Raw genomic sequence first — 8279 nt, forward strand, 5'->3', positions numbered from 1 at the left:
ACCTACCTCCTGCAACTAGGTTAAATCCATTGTAACTCATAGCACTTTGGATGACTTTGTGAAGACCGGGTATTGCTACGTCTTGAGCTTGCGTTGGTTTTCCTCGAAGAGGAGAGGGTGATGCAGCAAGTGTAGCATAAGTATTTCTCTCAGTTTTTGAGAACCAAGGTATCAATCCAGTAGGAGGCTCCTCAAAAGTCCCACACACCTACACAAAAAAACTGAGAACTCGCAACCAATGCGATAAAGGGGTTGTCAATCCCTTCACGGACACTTGCGTAAGTGAGATCTGATAGAGATAGTATGATAAGATAAATATATTTTTGGTATTTTATAATATAGATGCAAAAAGTAAAGATACAAATAAAAGTAGATTGGAAGCAAATATGATAAGAGATAGACCCGGGGGGCATAGGTTTCACTAGAGGCTTCTCTCGAGATAGCATAAGTATTACGGTGGGTGAACAAATTACTGTCGGGCAATTGATAGAAAAGCGAATAGTTATGAGATTATCTAGGCATGATCATGTATATTGGCATCATGTCCATAAAAAGTAGACCGACTCCTTCCTGCATCTACTACTATTACTCCACACATCGACCGACTCCTGCCTGCATCTAGAGTATTAAGTTCACAAAGAACAGAGTAACGCCTTAAGCAAGATGACATGATGTAGAGGGATAAACTCATGCAATATGATATAAACCCCATCTTGTTATCCTCGATGGCAACAATAGAATACGTGTCTTGCAACCCTTTCTGTCACTGGGTAAGAACACTGCAAGATTGAACCCAAAGCTAAGCACTTCTCCCATGGCAAGAAAGTTCAATCTAGTAGGCCAAACCAAACTGATAATTCGAAGAGACTTGCAAAGATAACTCAATCATACATAAAAGAATTTAGAGAACAATCAAATATTATTCATAGATAAACTTGATCATAAACCCACAATTCATCGGATCTCGACAAACACACCGCAAAAAGAGTTTACATTGAATAGATCTCCACAAGAGAGGGGGAGAACATTGTATTGAGATTCAAAAAGAGAGAAGAAGCCATCTAGCTAATAACTATGGACCCGTAGGTCTGTGGTAACCTACTCACAACTCATCGGAGGGGCAAGGATGTTGATGTAGAGGCCCTCCATGGTTGATTCCCCCTCCGGTAGAACGTCGGCGAAGGCTCCAAGATGGGATCTCGCAGATACAGAAGGTTACGGCGGTGGAAATTGTGTTTCGGGTGCTCTATGGATGTTTTCAGGGTACGTAGGTATATATAGGAGGAAGAAGTACGTAGGTGGACGCCCGAGGGGCCCACGAGATAGGGGGACGCGCCCTCCTATCTCATGGAAGCCTTGGCTGCTTCTTGACTTGCACTCCAAGTCCTCTGGATCATGTTCGTTCCAAAAATCACTCTCACGAAGGTTTCATTCCATTTGGACTCCGTTTGATATTCCTTTCTTCAAAATACTGAAATAGGCAAAAAAAACAGCAATACGGGCTGGGCCTCTGGTTAGTAGGTTAGTCCCAAAAATGATATAAATGTGTAAAATAAAGCCCATAAACATCCAAAAGGGGTAATATAATAGCATGGAACAATCAAAAATTATAGATACGTTGGAGACGTATCAAGCATCCCCAAGCTTAATTCATGTTCGTCCTCGAGTAGGTAAATGATAAGAAGAAATTTTTGATGTGGAATGCTACCTAGCATAATTCTCAATGTAATTTTCTTTATTGTGGCATGAATGTTCAGATCCAAATGATTCAAAATAAAAGCTTATAAAACATAAAAATAATAGTGCTTCAAAGCATACTAACAAATAATCATGTCCTATCAAAATAGCATAGCCAAAGAAAGCTTATCCCATTAAAATCATATAGTTAGGCCATGCTTCATTTTCATTACACAAAATACTCCCATCATGCACAACCCCAAATGATGAGCCGAGCAATTGTTTCATACTTTTTAACGTGCTTCAACTTTTTCAACTCTTACGCAAGCCATGGACATAGCACTGTGGTGGTATATGGTGGTGGTTGTGAGGACAAAAAAGGGAGAAGATAGTCTCACATCAACTAGGCCCATTAATAGATATCAGTGTGAGTGAGTAGGGATTGCCATGCAACGGATGCACTAGAGCTATAAATATATGAAAGCTCAACAAAAGAAACTAAGTGGGTGTGCATCCAACTTGCTTGCTCACGAAGACCAAGGGCCTTTTGAGGAAGCCCATCATTGGAATATACAAGCCAAGTTCTATAATGAAAAATTCCCACTTAGTATATGAAAGTGACAACATAGGAGACTCTCTATCATGAAGATCATGGTGCTACTTTGAAGCACAAGTGTGGAAAAAGTTATAGTAGCATTGTCCCTTCTCTCTTTTTCTCTCATTTCATTTTTTTTCTTTTCTTTTTTTCTTTTTCTTTTTTTCTTTGGCCTTTCTCTTTTTTTGGCCTTTCTCCTTTTTTTTCTTTTTTTTCTTTTTTTTTCTTTTTGTAAAGTCCGAAGTCTCATCCCGACTTGTGGGGGAATCATAGCCTTCATCATCCTTTACTCACTAGGACAATGCTCTAATAATGAAGACCATCACACTTATATAGATTTACAACACAAGAATTACAACTCAAAGGTAGAACAAGATATGACTCGATATGAATGCCTCTGGCAGTGTACCGGGATATGCAATGAATCAAGGGCGACATGTATGAAAATTATGAAGGTGGCCTTGCCACAAATACGATGTCAACTACATGATCATGCAAAAGAGCAATATGACAATGATGGGACGTGTCATAATAAACGGAACGGTGGAAAGTTGCATGGCAATATATCTCGGAACGGCTATGGAAATGCCATAATAGGTAGGTATGGTGGCTGTTTTGAGGAAGGTAAATAAAGGGTTTATGATACCGACGAAAGTTGCGCTGTAATAATAAAGGCTAGCAAAGTGAAAGGATGAGTGTGCGTATATCCATGGACTCACATTAGTCAAAAAAGAAATCATATACTTATTGCAAAAGTCTACTTAGCCCTCAAAGCAAAGTACTACTACGCGTGCCCCAAGAGGGGTAGATTGGTAGGAAAAGACCAACGCTCGTCCCCGACTGCCACTCATAAGGAAGACAATCAAAAGAGCACCTCATGCGACAAATTTGTCACACAACTATTACCATACGTGCATGCTATGGGACTTGCCAACTTCAACAAAAGTATTTCTCAATTTAATAATTACCCACTAGCATGACCCTAACATTACTACCTTTATATCTCAAAACAATTATCAAGCATCAAGTTTATCATAGCATCCAATTCTTTTTCTATGATAGTTGGATGCTCATCATTCTAAGACCAACTTTGTAACCATAGCAAATACCATGCTGTTCTAAAAGACTCTCAAAATAATATAAGTTAAGCATGAGAGACTAGAAATTTCTTCAAAATTAAGACACCACCGTGTTCTAAAAGATATAAGTGAAGCACTAGAGCAAAAACTATCAAGCTCAAAAGATATAAGTGAAGCACATAGAGTATTCTAGCAAATTATAATCAAATAGGATTCTCCCCAAAAGGTGTGTACAGCAAGGATGATTGTGGTAAAATAAAAATCAAAGACTAATATAATACACGACTCTCCAAGCAAAACACATATCATGTAGCGAATAAAAATATAGCTCCAAGTAAAGTTACCAATGAACGAAGACGAAAGAGGGGATGCCTTCCCGGGGCATCCCCAAGCTTAGGCTTTTGGCTATTCTTGAATATCTTGGGGTGCCTTGGGCATCCCCAAGCTTAGGCTGTTGCCACTCCTTATTCCATAGTTCATAAAAGCTTTACCCAAAACTTGAAAACTTCACAACACATAACTCAACAGGAAATCTTATAAGCTCCGTTAGTGAAAGAAACAAAACCACCACATAAGGTACTGTAATTAACTCATTCTTTATTTATTTTGGTGTTAAAGATACTGTATTCCAACTTCTCTATGGTTTATAAACTATTTTACTAGCCATAGATGCATCAAAATAAGCAAACAACACACGAAAAACAGAATCTGTCAAAAACAGAACAGTCTGTAGCAATCTGTAACTAACGCAAACTTCTGGAACTCTAAAAATCCTACCATAATAGGACGTACTGTAAAATTTGTTTATTGATGAGCATCAAAAATAATCAATGCAAAAGCACGTTTCTGTGATTTATTGAATTTTTTCTCGTGAGCGCAAAGTTTCTGTTTTTCAGCAGAATCAAATCAACTATCATCATAGTTTATCCTATAGGTTCTACTTGGCACAAACACTAATTGAAAGATAAAAACACATCTAAAAAGAGAGTAGATGCAAGATTTATTAATAAACAGGAGCAAAAACAAAAAAAACAAAAAGAAAAATTGGGTTGCCTCCGAACTAGCGCTATCGTTTAACGCCCCTAGCTAGGCATAAAAGCGAAGATAGATCTAACGAGTGTCATCTTTGGCACTAAATTCATAATTATCTCGCATGATAGATTCATAAGGTAATTTGACTTTATTTCTTGGAAAGTGCTCCATGCCTTTATTTAACGGAAATTGGAATCTAATATTCCCTTCCTTCATATCAACAATCGTGCCAATCGTTCTAACGAAAGGTCTACCACGAATAATAGGGCAAGAAAGATTGCAATCTATATCAAGAACGATAAAATCTACGAGCACCAAATTTCTATTTGCAACAATAAGAACATCAATGATCCTTCCCATTGTCTTTTTAATGGTGGAATCTGCAAGGTGCAAATTTAACGAGCAATCATCAAGATCATGAAAACCTAGAATATCACATAAAGTTTTCGAAATTGTGGTAACACTAGCACCCAAATCACACAAAGCAAAACACTCATAATCTTTAATTCTAATCTTTATAGTAGGTTCCCACTCATCATTAAGTTTTCTAGGTATAGAAACTTCCAAATTAAGTTTTTCATCATAAGATTGCAACAGAACATCAACGATATGTTTGGTAAAAGCTTTATTCTGACTATAAGCATGAGGAGAATTAACAACAGATTGCAACAAGGAAGTACAACCTTTTCAAGAACAATTATCATAATCAAATTCCTTGAAATCCGAGATAGTAGGTTCAATGTTATTTGAAGTTGTGACCTCTCCAATCTCACTTTTACCAAATTTAGCATCAAGATCTAAAGACTCCGAATTTTTGGGACGCCTTCTAGGCAAGGTTGATTCATCATCAGTCCCATAATCATCAAAATTCATATTACAAAACATAGATCTAATAGGAGACACATCAATAACTTTAAGATCTTTAACATTATTTTCATGGAAACTAGAAGAACACGCTTTTATAAAGCTATCTTTCTTAGCACGCAATCTGGCGGTTCTTTCCTTACACTCATCAATGGAAAATCTCATTACTTTGAGAGACTCATTGATATCATGCTTAGGAGGAGAAGATCTAAGTTTAAGAGAATCAACATCAAGCGAAAGTCTATCAATGTTCCTAGCCAAATCATCAACTTTGAGCAATTTTTCTTCAAGCAAAGCATTAAAATTCTTTTCAGAAATCATAAATGCTTTCACACTATTCTCAAAATCAGAGGGCATCTTATTGAAATTACCATAAGAATTCTTGTAGGAATTTCCATAATTATTAGATGAATTACTAGGGAACTGTCTAGCATTAAAGTTTCCTCTATAAGCATTGTTTCCAAAACTATTCCTACAAACAACTTTCACATCCATAGATTCATCATTATTATTAATCAAAGAAGATAAAGGCATATCATTGGGATCAAGAGGAGTATTTTTAGTAGCAAACAATTTCATAACTTCATCCACCTTTCCACTCAAAACATTGATTTCTTCTATAGCATGCACTTTTTACTGGAAGATCTTTCGGTGTGCCATTGAGAATAATTAGCCATAATATTATCAAGAAGTTTTGTAGCATCTCCTAATGTGATTTCCATAAACGTTCCTCCCGCGGCCGAATCTAAGAGATTTCTAGAAGCAAAGTTCAGCCTGACATAAAATTTTTGTATGATCATCCATAAATTCAAACCATGAGTAGGGCAATTGTGAATCATCAATTTCATTATTTCCCAAGATTGGGCAACATGCTCATGATCAAGTTGTTTAAAATTCATAATATCGTTCCTAAGAGTGATAATCTTAGAGGGAGGAAAATACTTAGAGATAAAAGCACCTTTGCATTTGTTCCAAGAATCAATACTATTTTTAGGCAAGGAAGAAAACCAAACTTTAGCACGATCTCTAAGAGAAAACGGAAAGAACTTCAATTTGAGAATATTGTTATCTGTATCTTTCTTCTTTTGCATATCACACAAATCAACAAAGTTGTTTAGATGAGTAGCGGCATCTTCACTAGGAAGGCCGGCGAATTGATCTTTCATAACAAGATTCAGTAAAGCAGTATTGATTTCACAAGACTCAAGATCATTAAGATGAGCAATCGGAGTACTAAAGAAATCATTATTATTGGTATTCGAGAAATCACACAATTTGGTATTATCTTGCGCCATGGCAACAAGTAATCCAACACACAAGCAAACAGAAAAAGGCAAGCAAAAAGAGAGGAGGAGATTAGGAAAGAGAGGGCCAATAAAATGGCAAGGGTGAAGTGGGGGAGAGGAAAACGAGAGGCAAATGGCAAATAATGTAAATGCGAGGGAGATGGGTTTGTTGTAACGCCCCAGATTCGATGCGCCAGGTGTCCTCCAGTTATTCGCCGTTGTTGCCATGTCATTTGCTTGCGTGTTGAATTTTTCCATGTCATCATGTGCATCTCATTTTGCATACATGTTCGTCTCATGCATCCGAGCATTTTCCCCGTTGTCCGTTTTGCAATACGGCACTCCTATGTCACCCTGCGCCCCCTTTTGTCTCTTATTGTGAGCGGGTGTTAAACATTCTTGGAATGGACCGTGATTTGCCAAGAGGCCTTGGTACAAAACCAGTAGACCGCCTGTCAAGTTTCGTGCCATTTGGAGGTCGTTTGATGCTCCAACGGTTAACTGGGTAACCGTAAAGCCCTTTTTATGTTGCACCCCGAAACCCCTCCAAAACAGACCAATAACCCATCCAAACCCCCTCCATGCTCTCGGTCGTTCGATCACGATCGTGTGGGCAAAAACCGCACCTCATTTGGAGCCTCCTAGCTCCCTCTACCTATAAATATGTGCCCCTCCCTGAATTTTCGTGAAGACCAAACCCTAGTCTTCTTCCCCTCTGCGTCGGCCCGCGCGGACCGGCCCCAGCCCTCGCGGCCTGAGCCGCGCCCCACGCGCTGCCCCGCCTCTCCGCCACCACCCGCAGCCCGAGCCGGCCCCGTGCCCGCGGTCCTCCACGTCTCCCCGCCGCCCTCCGCCGCCGGGATCCACTAGATCCGGCCAACTCCGGCCACCGTCGCCTCTTCTCCGGTGGAGATCCCACGAGATCCACCGCCGCCTCGGGATCCTTGCCGCGGTCAAACCCCAGATCTGAAGGTCAAACCCCCCTCGTTTTCCACTCTTTTTTCCTGTGAAATTTTTATGTCCTGCTCATCATGTAATAACTTCATGCGTACTGCTCTGTTTCGTGCGCATGATATATCAAAATGTTCGTTGTGAGATGCTCTACATTTCATTACATTGTGTCATGCTTGTTCTATTTCATATTGATGTCCTAATCATCGTTGCAAGAGTGATATATGATGTTAACTCTTGTCTGTTAACAGAACTTGGTGATTTATCTTTTTCACTGCATTTAGTGAGTGCATCCTATGAGCATGAGCTCTACATGTGTTTTTAACTACATCATGTCATCTTTACAGTGATGTAATCCACGTATTTTTGTGAGTCTTGTAGTGAGTGCATCAAGCTTGGTAAGTAGGGTACTTGTTGTTGCTGTTTTGCTAGGCTGAATCTGCTATATCATGATTCTATGTAAACTTGCTGCTACAAGTCATTCTATGCGTTATCTGGATATGTTCACTAAGGATGTTTTGTTATACATGTCATGCTCTATCCATCCATGCCCCTGTTCCATTTATAACCTGCTGTAGCTTGCTGTTATCTTGCTCCAAATTTGCTAAATAATTTTGCTGTCGGCCTATTAACATTAAGTCCAGTTTTGCCACGAGCTTTGTTAGTGATCCATGCACCCTATGAACTTGCTCTTGCCATTCTTAGCTTCATACACATGTCGTCTTACTGTTCGTCAGCTTGTCATGCCATGTATTGCTCCGTGTTGAGTGGTACAAGCTCACCAACATGCCTAAT

Source organism: Triticum dicoccoides, chromosome 7B (genome assembly GCF_002162155.2).
Source record: "Triticum dicoccoides isolate Atlit2015 ecotype Zavitan chromosome 7B, WEW_v2.0, whole genome shotgun sequence".
Taxonomy (NCBI): domain Eukaryota; kingdom Viridiplantae; phylum Streptophyta; class Magnoliopsida; order Poales; family Poaceae; genus Triticum; species Triticum dicoccoides.